The 12,892-nt window shown below is 45.7% G+C and overlaps 1 long non-coding RNA gene across 35 annotated transcripts; it reads left to right on the forward strand.

Moving 5' to 3' along the window:
• The first annotated feature begins 2,786 nt into the window (after positions 1-2,786).
• LOC125538072 lies at positions 2,787-9,789 on the forward strand. 35 transcript variants are annotated; one of them, XR_007296182.1, is made up of 12 exons: positions 2,790-3,665; positions 4,081-4,357; positions 4,865-5,042; positions 5,338-5,404; positions 5,698-5,719; positions 5,821-5,937; positions 6,006-6,245; positions 6,326-6,567; positions 7,208-8,275; positions 8,528-8,730; positions 8,804-9,088; positions 9,337-9,789. It is a non-coding gene; the product is annotated as an uncharacterized LOC125538072 (long non-coding RNA). The 35 variants fall into 35 exon arrangements; XR_007296186.1 differs by having other exon boundaries at positions 5,836-5,937; XR_007296184.1 differs by having other exon boundaries at positions 2,788-3,665; positions 4,865-5,404; positions 5,698-5,937; positions 7,208-7,446; positions 7,928-8,275.
• Positions 9,790-12,892: the final 3,103 nt, after the last annotated feature.

Genomic DNA, 12,892 nt, shown 5'->3' on the forward strand with positions numbered 1-12,892 from the left:
TCACTTAGGACTTAAAAACTTCCTCCTCTATACTGTCCAACAGGCGGTCTAATTTACAATCCTGTTGGGAGTATCTAGCAACCACCTCTACTTGGCCATATACTAAACTAACGAGAATTTCTTCCCCATTTGACCCTAGCAGTCCGACCCGGGCCATGTGATTCGGATCCAGCTTGGTATATCATGTTTTTACCATGGCCCAGGCCTCTCGCGCACCCTCTCGGCAGGCCGATATCTTCCATAGTAGGATACGCCACCGCGCTCCCTTGAACAGCTCTACAAGCTTCTCCAGACTCCCTGGAGGGGAGTCGGATAGCCATAAGGCCTTGGCTACACTCCGCATTGCCCGCCGAGCTTGCTCGTGCAACTGCGACAGCCCTTGCAGAAGATCACTTGATGATCCGGACACCTCCTCTTCAGGACGGCCCGTCAATATACCTGCAATCACAGCTATATCAGCCACTTTTAATTCCAAACTGTTATAAGGTAAATACGGCCACATACTGAATATGCCGCCTTGCAGTTTTTTGTTCTCCTTTACGGAGTCGGCTAGCTGGGCCCGCACATCCTTCAGCTCTTCGCCCAGCTGGGTGTTTGCATCTTGGAGTTTGTTTTTCTCCTGTCTGACATGGGGCAAAAACCACTCGCTTGCGGCATGCAGTCTTTTCGGCTCTTTTTCCTCTAATTGATCTGATGATCCTATTATGAGATAAAGCTGCGGTGTTAACACAGTCGCTATGCAATAACTGTTTCTCGATGGAGGGAAATATCACCGGAAGACGCCGCTTTGGATTTTTCCAGTTCGGCGGTCACTTCATTTAACTGCGTCCGTCACTTTTCTAGCTCTTGGGCTAGCACGTCGTTCTTCTCCGACAGAACCTGGTCATGCAGCGATCCTCAAATCAGCTATCCCAACCACTTTAAGTCTCGGGGGCTACTGGCATATGGTTATCATAGTCAGACAAAGTAAACTTACCTGCACATCTTTTAAATGCTGCTTTGTGGCTCTGTTAAGCCCATCTCGAGCAGCTCGGATATATGCATAGTTTAAGTCTTAGTCCGAGTTGGACTCTACATGTAACCCGCCCCTTCAACATAAATAAGGAGGGGTGGGGCTCCCCAGAGAGGGAGAAGGGGAAGCAAACAACAATCTCTAGGGCTAGACACAAAGAGGAGAGCCGGTTTACGGCGACTCTCTCGTGATGATAATGAGACCTAGCCTCAAACAGCATGTAGGGTTATTACTGGATGGATGATGTTTCCCGGGGTCCGAAGCTGTCTGAATCCCTGTCTTGTATTGCGTCTCTTGATTCCGCTCAACCCCTTTCAAGTTACCACATAGATGTGTTGGCCTCGTGACTAAGTCCTGACACTAAGGACATCTGCCGTGACAATACCACGACAGTTGGCGCCCACCGTGGGGCCTGCGCACGGTGGTGTTAAGTTCTTGGGGGGATTTTTTCCTATGGTTCGAGAAGCTCGTGATCATCCCGATGATGCAGAGCCGGCGTTGTTCGCTGCGAAGTTTTCTGCTGTTGGCACGGAAGGATCTATGTCGTCGATCAACAGTTGGAATGGCATATACGAGATTGGATCAAGAGTTAGGGTTGTATCTGGGTACGCTACCATGCACGCCCAGGCGATTCATCGGACCGGATCAAATTTTCACTGCAAGACCGTCAGAGCTCCAAATCGCCGAGATGGTTTCTAGTATAGTCTATTTTGCGGATCGGACATGTTACAGGTCCCAAGGCATCAACTCGTGGCTGCTTGTGATATTCTCTGTGCGTGAAAACCGACATGTTCATCTACCAGAAATACTACTTACGTAGAGGCAGTGCTTCTGGAGTACGATAGTTCATATATTTTCAAATCTTTCAATGGTTGTCGAGCGCTGCATCTACTAATCCATCAAGCCGTCACATCAAATAAGCCCGTATCCGAGTAAAACCGGCCGCTGAGCCCGCTAAACGGTTAAGTCACCGCAGCTGTACCATAACCCGGACGTGCACGGGTCAAATCTGCCACAAACCAGACTCTGTTTCGTTGCCAAGTTGTCCAGGATCTCGTGCCGGGTCATCTACGCCTCCGAGTCGCCAGGGTCAAGACAAGCTCCCACCTCATATGATCCGTAAAAACGAGCAGATCCCGGTGACCGCAGAAGGCATATCAAGTTAATCTATGTCCAAGTCAAACCCCGTACAAGACTCGAGACCTGGGGCCAACACGGCCTTGACCCGCTCGGCACCCACTTCTGCCGCAAGTCGCGATTGACTAAACAAAGAAGATCTGATGCAGAGGAATTGACAACGTCTCGATGGCGAATAGTTAGAGCGACAGATACAAGATTTGTCCAAAGTTCACAAGAAGTTAGGGTTACGGTCTCTTCCTGCTACCGTCCCGCGATTCGTCTGAACACTTTTGATCCGCCGAGATTGACTGAAAGTTTTTTCCTCTGAAAACAACAGTATGCCGAGCCGTCAGGGATTTTCAGAATCAGCGGCCGGCTCCGATTACTATACGTAAGTTTCTGTCCGATCCGTCGTGTTTGTGTTGCTGCTATCTCTACTCCTAATATCTCAGTTGGTAGGTTGCGTTCCGGATTTATTTTCGTCCCACCTACTATGGTCTTTTTTGGTACCTGCTCCCACCTCCCGCTCAGCCGCGATGAACCAAGAAAAACTCTCAGGACCGAGTCCCACACCCGCCCCCACGCGCCTAAGCTCCCATCGCACCCACGTGACACGAACAAACCAGCGAAAAATAACCGGCGAAAATTAACCAGCGAAAAAAAATTCACAAACAATCCCCCGCACGTACGAGCCTGGTGCCCTCGAGCGAGAAACAGACGCCCGAGTCTGTGCCCTCATTCGCCCGCCGCCGCTCTTCGTCCCTTCATCGCCACCGCTCCATCCCTTCGCCGCCGCCCTGGCACTGAGCCGCCGCTGGTCTCCACTGATCCGTCCTCTTCCTGACGCAACCGCAGGTCACAGCGCCGCCGCCAACGTCCGAGAGTAGCCGCCGCGCCTGAGGACCGAGAGGAGCCGCCACCGAGATCCGAGACTAGCCGCTGCGGCTGAGGACCGAGAGGAGCGGCCGCCTCCAGGTTGCATATGTGACACACCGCCGCCTCTAGGTCGCCGCCGAGGTCCGCAATCGCCGAAGCCGGCCGGCCCTCACCTCCATCGACCTCCTCTCGGATGGATCTTGCACGTCGCTAGATCGACGGAAGGGGACCTCCACCACCGTCGTTCTTCTCCCTCCCAGACCTCCCGTCACCATGCTCCCCGGATCTGGCCGTGGCCACAACCGGCGGAGCTTCCCGGCCACCCGCCGACGACGCCAGCGAGGTAGCCACAGTCGTTGCTGCCAGATCCATGGAGGAGCGTACCCCGGCCTTCTCCTCGTTTTCCTCTTGTTGTATGCCTTTATGCATATTGCTATGCGTTATCACTAACACATTGGCAATGCAACATCTTCTGGAGATAGCATTGACGGTAGTACACATGTTTTGTACTGTAAGCCATTGCATTTACCTATAAGAATATGCAACTCACAGTTCTCTCTGTATGTTTTTGGTACATGTTCGGAATATCTGCTACTAGGTGCATACAAGATGAATCTTCAAGACATGCTATCTTGCTTTGTAAGTACTGCTATTTAAGGTGAGCTTTGCAGAACTATCTTTTAATGTTTCCAGTTTATCCTAAAGTATTTTAGCCTAAATTTCCTGTCATTTAGATAGATGTGGGTTAGGGTAATATGACTGGTAAGTTATGGTATTGTAGCTACTGCACATGTCCCTTGATTTCCCAATTCCATGTGTCAGGATGCTAATATGGGTGTTACTATATTGCCTTCCAGTTTATCCTAAAGTATTTTAGCCTAAATTTCTTGTCATTTAGATAGATGTGGGTTATGCTAATCTGACTGGTGGGTTATGCTAATCTGACTGGTAAGTATGGTATTGTAGCTACTGTACATGTCCCTCAATTTCCCAGTTCCATGTGTCAGGATGCTAATATGGGTGTTACTATATTGCCTTCCATTTTGTAATATGTTATGTTTGCAATTTCTCAGGGCAGCCGCCGCCGCCGTCCGTAGCAACGCATAGGCCGCTTGCCCAGCTCCCTCATTCCGAGCACGACACCACGCGTCGGAGCTTGTCGGGAGGCACGAAAGGACGAACAGAGTTCTAGCGGTGATTCGTGTTGTCGCTGACGGTGTCATAGGATCCGCGGTGCACGTGACAAGGCGATGGGGCTGCCAACCTACATCTTCACCACAGCACATGTGGATTCTTGGGCTACCTCAACTTGGATCAGCTTTTTCAAGAGGGGATGCTTGCCATTCAGAGGTAAATGGTGCTCTTCAATTTTGTTGTTGTTTGATTTGGCTTGCAGTTCCTACAAATGATGTGAGGCTTGACTTTGGGTAGTACATCATCTGCTCCAGTGTCTAATTGCACGCATAACAATCACTTGATTTATGCGCTTGAACCTTCAAATAGTTTGTAATTTATAGAATTCACTACGGCACTTGTTCATTCATGTATATGTGGCTGGATCTGATGGAGAAGATAAAGACAACTAATACGCTGAAAATGATTTTACATCCTGGTTCGAAAAGTAAAAGGGAAATCTTCGAGTAAATGTATGTTCTACTGCAAAGGAACTTCCCGAGGGATCCCATTGAAATTGAAAGTATGTTTCTTTTTTTATTCCTATGCATACTAAATGTGCATCTTGGCCTGGCTCTTGGCACACGCACAATCCATCAGATGAACAGAGCACTCTTGGAGTACTCCTGTATTGCCTAGAGCAATATTACTTACATTTAGTTTCGTGCCATCATGGAAATTCAGACGGGCGTTTCGCAGAGTGTTCAGAATAATACTTTGCAAGGGACAGCAGCGCGATGTCAAGCAGCAGCAGCAGCAGGTTCTGCAGCTTCGACGACCCTGGTGAGTCCACGGTCGTGCTCAACTCCCGCCAGCAGGGCGCGAAGGAGTTTCCCCTTGAACCCCATGACCTGATTCTCAGGTTCGTAATTTAGCCTATTTTTGGCTGTTGATCACTCCTTTGTTTCTTTGTACATGTTCTGATTAATGGTGCTTTGGAACAGTTCAACATGTAGTTTTTGATGGGATTTAGTAATTTTGGGTTGTTGAGATGGAACAGTTCAACACGGTCGTAATTTTGGGCTGTTGAGGTGGGATTTAGTACAAATCTGGGAAGCTGAAGCTTAAGAAGTTACAGAATGAGTTTGCCTCGTTTTTTACTCTATATATTGATTTTATTGACTACAAACATTTTGTATTTTCCATCGTCAAAACAGGCTGCACTATTCCTAAATTTTATGACTAATGGAGGTGTATGGTGCAATCTAAGCTGGAGTACAACATGTATGCTTATTTATATCCCTCCTGTTGCTAATACGCAGGAAGATATTTATCATATATTTTTGTTGCCTCATGAAAAAAATGAACCTAATGTTCTTCCCTGATATACTATTAGTCACGGTGTTGGCTATTGTTATTTGGAGTATAGATTGAAATGCTTCAGATATTGTGCCTTATGAAAGAACACACTTATGTTATGAAATCAAACTTTCCAGTTTCTAAAAAGATTAAGTGTCTGTTGGCTGCTAATAATTTTGTTTATAAATAAATTATATTGTTGTTTATTATATATGCAGGTTGATTTGAACAATGTATAAGGTCGCCACTGCTGGCCGAGTTGGATACCCATTTGTGGTCCTTTTTTCCTTGTTCTTGTTGTACAGATGACAGTTCATGGATTTCTGATATGATTGTTTCAGTGATGATTTTTGCAGAACCACATGCCGATGGTGCACTTGCCTTTGGAATTAAAGATCAGCTTACTACACTAACCAGATATCATATATAAATACTATACTCTACAGCAGTATGAAAGGGTGGGATAATTCTGTTGTCACTGTGTTTCACACTTTTCTGTCATAGTTTGCGTCTAATTTCCCTACAGATTTCAGGGCTAGCAAATATGTTAAAGATAGATACAGAGAAAGGTGATTAGGGGAGTGGATTCCGATAATGATGCGAAAAAAATGCCTTTGGTTCGAACACATACTCTTGAAAGAAAGGAAGAAGCTTCTTGGTAATGGAGATGGGTCTCTTATATTTGGTAGGAGTCAGAAAAAATCCAGCATGGAAAAACACCACATTCAACATGGTGTAATTATGATGATCTAAACGAGTATTCCTGGTCTGTCTACAATCTTATTTTATGGTCACATACTAACACACCTTTTCAAATTTTCTCTAATAGATCCTACTCTGTTTTAGGACTTCTGATTGTTTCTCACTGCCATGACCAATGCGGGATGATGGTGGCTTCTTCAAATATGTGCAAGATATGTCCTCTTTAGCATCACTGGATTTTTGAAAACGTTATATCTGAATTTAGAGTGCACTTCTGCAAAAAAGATTTTGTCCTGATTACTATTTCGATTTTATTTCTGCAGGCACTGTGAAATGATCGAATGCCGCTAATCATTTTGGAGGTTTGTTGTAGGGTGCTCTACCAGGTATTTTGTTGAGATATGCTCTTTCTCTGCCTGCCATTTTAGCCATCAGTTGAGAATTATAGTCAGGTTAGCAAACAAGTTTCTTGATACTTATAAGGCGAACATACTTATAAGGTGGACATACAAAGAAATAAAATCTTGATGACTTGTGAGCTTTGCCTATTAACTTAAAATTAACGCTGACAAGTTTCTTGTTCTGTACCATGGTAAGTCATGAGTCTGCTGTCTTGATACAAGGAAATAAGGAAATATTAGTTTTCTGCTTATTCGTTCATATCTTATTACTGAAAGGATTGCCAGTGTATTAGTAATTCAAGTTTCACCTTTCGCAGTGTAGTCTGGAATATTTGTAACTAGCAAGATGAACTCCTATCAACTACTCCCAAGGTTTTCTGAAACTGTACGAACATTTGCTAACAGAAACTTAAGTTAGCAAGTTAGCATAGCTGCTTAGCTACCAAGTTGCTCTGCAGTTAATAACTTAATATACACCTATGTTAAATGCATATACTTGTTGAAAGGTTTTTGTGTACTGCTCCTTGTCCTTTATGTGACATTTACTTTCGTAGTCAGTCATAAATGGATCCAGGTAGATGTATGGATATCTATATGGTGGATGATCCGTGTCATTCTTTTACAGGTCATAATATGCACCCACACAATTCAAGTTCATATTCTGGAAGGACATTGACCAACAAACCTTGTAGTAATGTTACAGGTCATAAAATTGTGTATTCCTACTAACCATCATTGCATGTGTGCAGTGGTTAGAGATTTTGTAGTGGATAATCAATTATCTTTATCTGCTTCTAACTCAAGGAATCATACTGCAACATTTCCTCCAGTGCAGGCAAACTCGAATGATAGTTAGTAAACTTGGTTAGTAATATTTTTTGTTTTCTTACCTTGCATTTGCGATACGTCACTGAACATGTTTATTAGTTTGTCACGTCACTCCTGCTTGACATGCCAATTCACAAAGGGCAGCCCGGTGCACATCGCTCCCGCTTGCGCAGGGTCCGGGAAACGGTTTGACCACTTGACATGCCAATTCACAAAAATGAAAGAAATTCAGATGACATGTGAACCTCCCTGTTGACATAAAATTAATGTTGTTTTATGTCTAAGCCTCATCTATTATATACATGTACAGTTACGGTGGTGGATTTCAATTCCTGTAACTTAGTTTTCTTACGAGATGTAACTCATCTACTAATATATAGTAGTATGTATAAAGTTTCTTAATCAAGCCAGCCTAAATGGACCACACCATACTTAGCAAAGCTAATAGACGGCCCATGCCCAGTACGATTTTTTCAACTGCTGTATAATGGTATTATGATTTCGTGCTCTTTTTCAGAAAATCTGGGTGATGAAGCTGACTCAATAGATCCAGATTTTGGCCGCTAAAGCTGGTAGTGCATCCTTGTCTATGGTGTGGACAGAGGGAGAAAGGAGGCAATTAACTACAGTCTGAATGTAAAATTAAATCGTCTGAATTAAAATAGAATCTGATAAAACAAAACAAAGGAGGTCATTAACTAGAGAATTAGGCTGGACTAGATATACATATTATACTGTATTTTCCCACTAAAAACATCCAGCGGGGAGGCTGATGCAGCACTATCACGGATTGTTCCAGCTCTTCCTGAATCGATATGGTTTGTCGATGTTGGGATCCTCGACGGTGATTAGCAACTGAATCGTGGTAATCATCGACACTTCTCTCCCACAGCCAACTCCCTTTGATCTGGCCCATCATTTTATATTGCTCCTCTTCCTGTTTGTTTGGATAAAGTTAGTCTTTCATATCTTTTTTACCTGTTTGATATGTCCTTGCACTAATTTTGATCAGCGTGCTATTAGATTTCTACAGCTAGAACAAAGTGTATGTGTATTCTGAATCCGGGTGCGTTGACGTTCTGTTGCTTGAAGTGATGTTTTCTTGGTGACGATGTAGGATGGAAGTACACTTTACTTCAAAGGATAGCACACATATGAAGCGGTCATTGATGAAGTCATGGAAAAGGGACTTGCCAATGCTACACAGTCATGAAATCTTTGTCTGTTTCACTCTTCTTCCATACATGATATACAAGGTTCTTGGGATGCTCGGTACTGTTGCCAGGAGGTACGAAATGGTTTGATCTGTCAAGCATGGATGTAAGTTCACTTATATGATTCCCCAATTGTTAGATCTATAGTATCACTAGCTGAATCTTCTGTTCGTGTTCAGTGCTGAAGCACAAAATACAAGGGGGTGCATGAGGAGGCGAGAGCTGACGGCAACCATTGGAGGAGGTCTGGTCGGTCGAATAGTAAGGCATGGGCAACTCCGAAGAGATTTGGCTTGAGCAAATGTCGATGCTGCTGCAATGAGAAGACCCTTTCTGTGAGCCATATCCCTCTCATTTAGCGTCTCGATTTTGGGTTCTTCTGCTCCCTGTTTCTCTGTTCATTTGTGGTGATGGATAGAAAGCATCCATACTTCCATAGGCAGAAGCTTGCACTTACCAAATAGGTAATATTTCCAGTTCTGAGTACCTATTTCTTAGAACAATGCATCTATTATGTCATCAGTGTGCTGATAGAACCGAGTCACCGGAAATATTGCAGTATAGCTTGTTGGAGTAAAACATGTACTTTTGATTTTATTTATCAAAAATCCTGGTTCATTGCATGGTTTTGTTATCATAACTCTGTTTCATCAAGTTTTATTCTGAAAGTGATATGAGATTTTAGCCAAGCTGTTTTTAAATTTGTGAGCAGGCATGTAATTCAGGCAATAGCTGAGCTCCCAGCCTCCTTAGACTGGCATGGGCATCAATAAGGGCATGGAGCCCGTCAAAGAGGAGGTCGGAGCGGCGTTGGACCTGGATCAACTCATCTAAATCAAGCGGCCGGCTCCGGCTGGGAGTCGCCAACGCTCCACCTGGACGGCGTCGGCTGGGAGCTGTGACAGCTCCACATGCAATGGCTGGCCGGGGACCAGACCTCGACAGGAACGTGTTGCCCTTTGAGCCGGTGCAGAGCGACAAGTTCGTAGCATCGTTATAGTTTTTTGCACAAAGATAGACCATGTAGTACTGATCAGGTGAAACACATCGATGTGGCACTGGTACTGAACTGAAGCAACGATTTGTTCAACAAAATATGATCCAAATAGAAAATGAGTGCGCATATTAGTTTCTATAACAAGGAATCGTCGCCGGTTTTGTGCCATTCATGTGTTTTTTCCCTATATATAGGATTGCTCTTTCGTTTTGGTTTGTCAAGATTTGAAATGGTTGTGGTGGTTAATATCTCTGTAGGTGTTCTTTGACCTTGAGAATGGCAACCAGGAGCTCAAGAGCGACGTCAAGGACCTCTACATCAACCTCGGGCAAGTAACGACATGTTTGAAGTGGAATGTATCCATGACTGTTAGTTGTTGTTGTCAACGATTTTTTTGGAGAAGAATTAATAAAGCCATCTTTGGAGAAGAAAAATTCGAAGGGGGGGGGGGGGGGGGTAGCACCCCACCGGTTTGTAATATCACTCGCAGGACGATATATTTTCATTGAACTGATAAAAACAACTAGATAATGAGCTAAAACAAAAATATGGGGGACTGGTCAGCATGCTAGGTCAGAGCAAAGCAAAAACCCATATAAATGAGTCCCAAGGAACAAAGATCATTATGTAGAATAGAATATTTTTGCTCCATGAAACTTTTCCTGGGCTCCATAAATTGTGTTTTTGTCCTCATGCTTGTGCATATTCTATAATTTTGATTCGTTGTTCAGGCATTTGGATTTCACAGTTATCTAAGCTTCTCTTATGTGTGTTTTCGAAGAATTTGGTACTTTAGAGTCTTTCTATTATATTATCTTTGAATATACTTAGAATAGATTAGTAGTATGATAGTGAAGTAATCTAATTCAATTTCCTTTTTCATTGCAACCACTTAATTTCAATCGGGTCAACATAAAAAATCAAAGACAATTTTTTTCAGCCGTAAGTAGAACACCAGAGCTAATTGATACACCATTTTGAAATTGATACACTGTTGTAGGGAGAGCAGCGCACGCAACGATGGTCAAGGGCTTAGTGCCTGTTGACCTCGTCCATGGCCGCTGTTGGTCGGTGAAGGGGGCATGCATGAGGTGGTGCAAGGGCATGCTGGTGACATGCTGGTGACGGAGTCGCGCATCATGAGGCCGGGTGAGTAACGCTCGGGAACCGCCGGACGCTCAGATTGACGCGGGATGGGGTTGGCGCGGTGACTCAAGGAGGAGGATGTAGTCATGGGGGAGGGAGTGACGACGGAGGGGCTTCGATGGCCCGACGAGACCCTACATCATAATCAAGGAGGACCCTACATCTAAAGGAAACAGAGCAGTCTATATCATTAGTCTATTACTGGATTTCTAGAAGAAGGAAAAAGGGAGAAATGGTTGTTTCTGCTACTCTACATTTGCTTTAAAATTGGTGTACATATATCAAGAAGAACTTGGTTGCAAAAGTGATCAAACATAACATTCAACACAAACACATTGGTTTTTTAATTAAATGCCTAAGATCTTATAATTTTGAATTAAATTGTTTGATTATACAATCAGTTCACATTATTTGGTGTAGCATGTTGTTTAATATTTTAGAGTTCCATCCTTTTTAGTAACGAAATAATGATGAACTCATATTAGTGGATCCATAAAAGCTTATGATATTAGTTTGACGAGGTTATATAGCAAGGCAATTCTTGTTTGACGAGAATAATGAAAAACCAAGCAGCAAAAGAAGATAAATTTGAAAAGAAGAGATAATTTTTCGCTCGAGGGTGGGGCTGTAAGGAATCTGTGGCACGAGTAAACAAAAGCATCTTGGTCGCCATATAGAAAAGCATCTTGGTTGCCTCCTCTCTATCTCGCCCATCTTGTTGCCAGGCATGGAAGAGAGGAGGGAGATCCGAGGAGCGTGGTGGCCTCTGGCTGTTGCCCGGGAAAAGGTAAAGGCCGTGGCACGACTGCCCGTCGCAATGCCGCTGCTCCTTCCGTGCTTGTTTCCCTCCTTACACCCCCACGTCCAACTCGATCTTCGGCTGCCGCAACGCTGTAGATGACCAAGTCTAGCGCCCACGCCCGCCGCCCTCTTGTGAATGGCCAACTGATAGCCGAAGGTGGGGAAGGCTTCGATAGTATGATAGTATGATGTGTGTTAGCTGATTGTCAAGAAAAAGATGTGAGTTAGTTGAGACGGCATTATTCTTGGTTATTTTAGCTTCGTGAGTAGCATCTTAAATTTTTCCAAAAACCCATGGCAACGCACGGGCGTTTTACTAATCCATATACATTGCGAGTCCTGGGGGCATCAACAGATTCATCAATTACTATAGCCATACTCACCCAACAGCAAGGCTACAAGTGTTATTAGTCCTTGGGCAACTCAGCCAGTGAGTGGGACGAGCTGGATCAGATAATAAAGTATGGAAAGAAAGAAAATCATCAAAACAACCACGACCCGGAGACGACGGGATCGTGGGCGTCAACTCGTTCCCTGCTGCTGCGCCTCGAGCAGGCCAAGCAAACCACCCAGCCGCCGCCGTTGTGGCCGTTGATGCAACCCGAGCCTCCCGTACCAAGACGGCCGGCCTCCGCTGCGGACTGCCTCCGCCGTCGTTTCACCGAGCGGCCGCGGCTCTCCTCACCGCGCCTCGCCGGTCCACTCCCGGTGGACGCAGCCGCGCCGTGAGCCGCCAGTCGCCGAGCACCTGCGAGCCGCCACCGGCCTCGTTCTATCTCACCTTCACCCCTCCTGAACCGCCGGAATCCGCCTCTACCATGGCATGCATCGTGGACTTGCCTTCTCCTCGCCTGGCCTCCGCTCGGAGCCGCCGCGCTTGAAGCTGCCCGGGCCCCGTCTCCACCGCCTAAGGGCTGCCCCGCCAGGGCCTCGCCTACCTTCGCCGCCCGCGCGCGCAAACTGGGCCGGCACTCCGGCCGGTTCCCACGCAGCTCCACCCGGCGCCGCTCTGGCTGTGGCTCGCCTTGCCCCTCCGCTTCTCTGTTGTGGCTTGCTTGAAGGTGTTCTCCATCAGTCTGTATACAGATGTTATGAAGACACACTGCGGCGTCTGTGTTCGTCTGACATCGTTTCTGAGCCGACCGGGCCACCGCTGCAATACGCCTCCACAAACCGCTGCGGCCCCTGCTGAGTCGCCGGACCGGCCCTCTGTTTCCTCTACTACAGCCGCCTCACTCTTGCGACCGTAGGCTATCCTCTGCTGCAACATCCAAGCCGGTTCTACCACGAGCAACCCCGGAGCCGCCCGCTGACGAGCTGCCGT

This window comes from Triticum urartu, chromosome 2 (assembly GCF_003073215.2).
Source record: "Triticum urartu cultivar G1812 chromosome 2, Tu2.1, whole genome shotgun sequence".
NCBI lineage: Eukaryota > Viridiplantae > Streptophyta > Magnoliopsida > Poales > Poaceae > Triticum > Triticum urartu.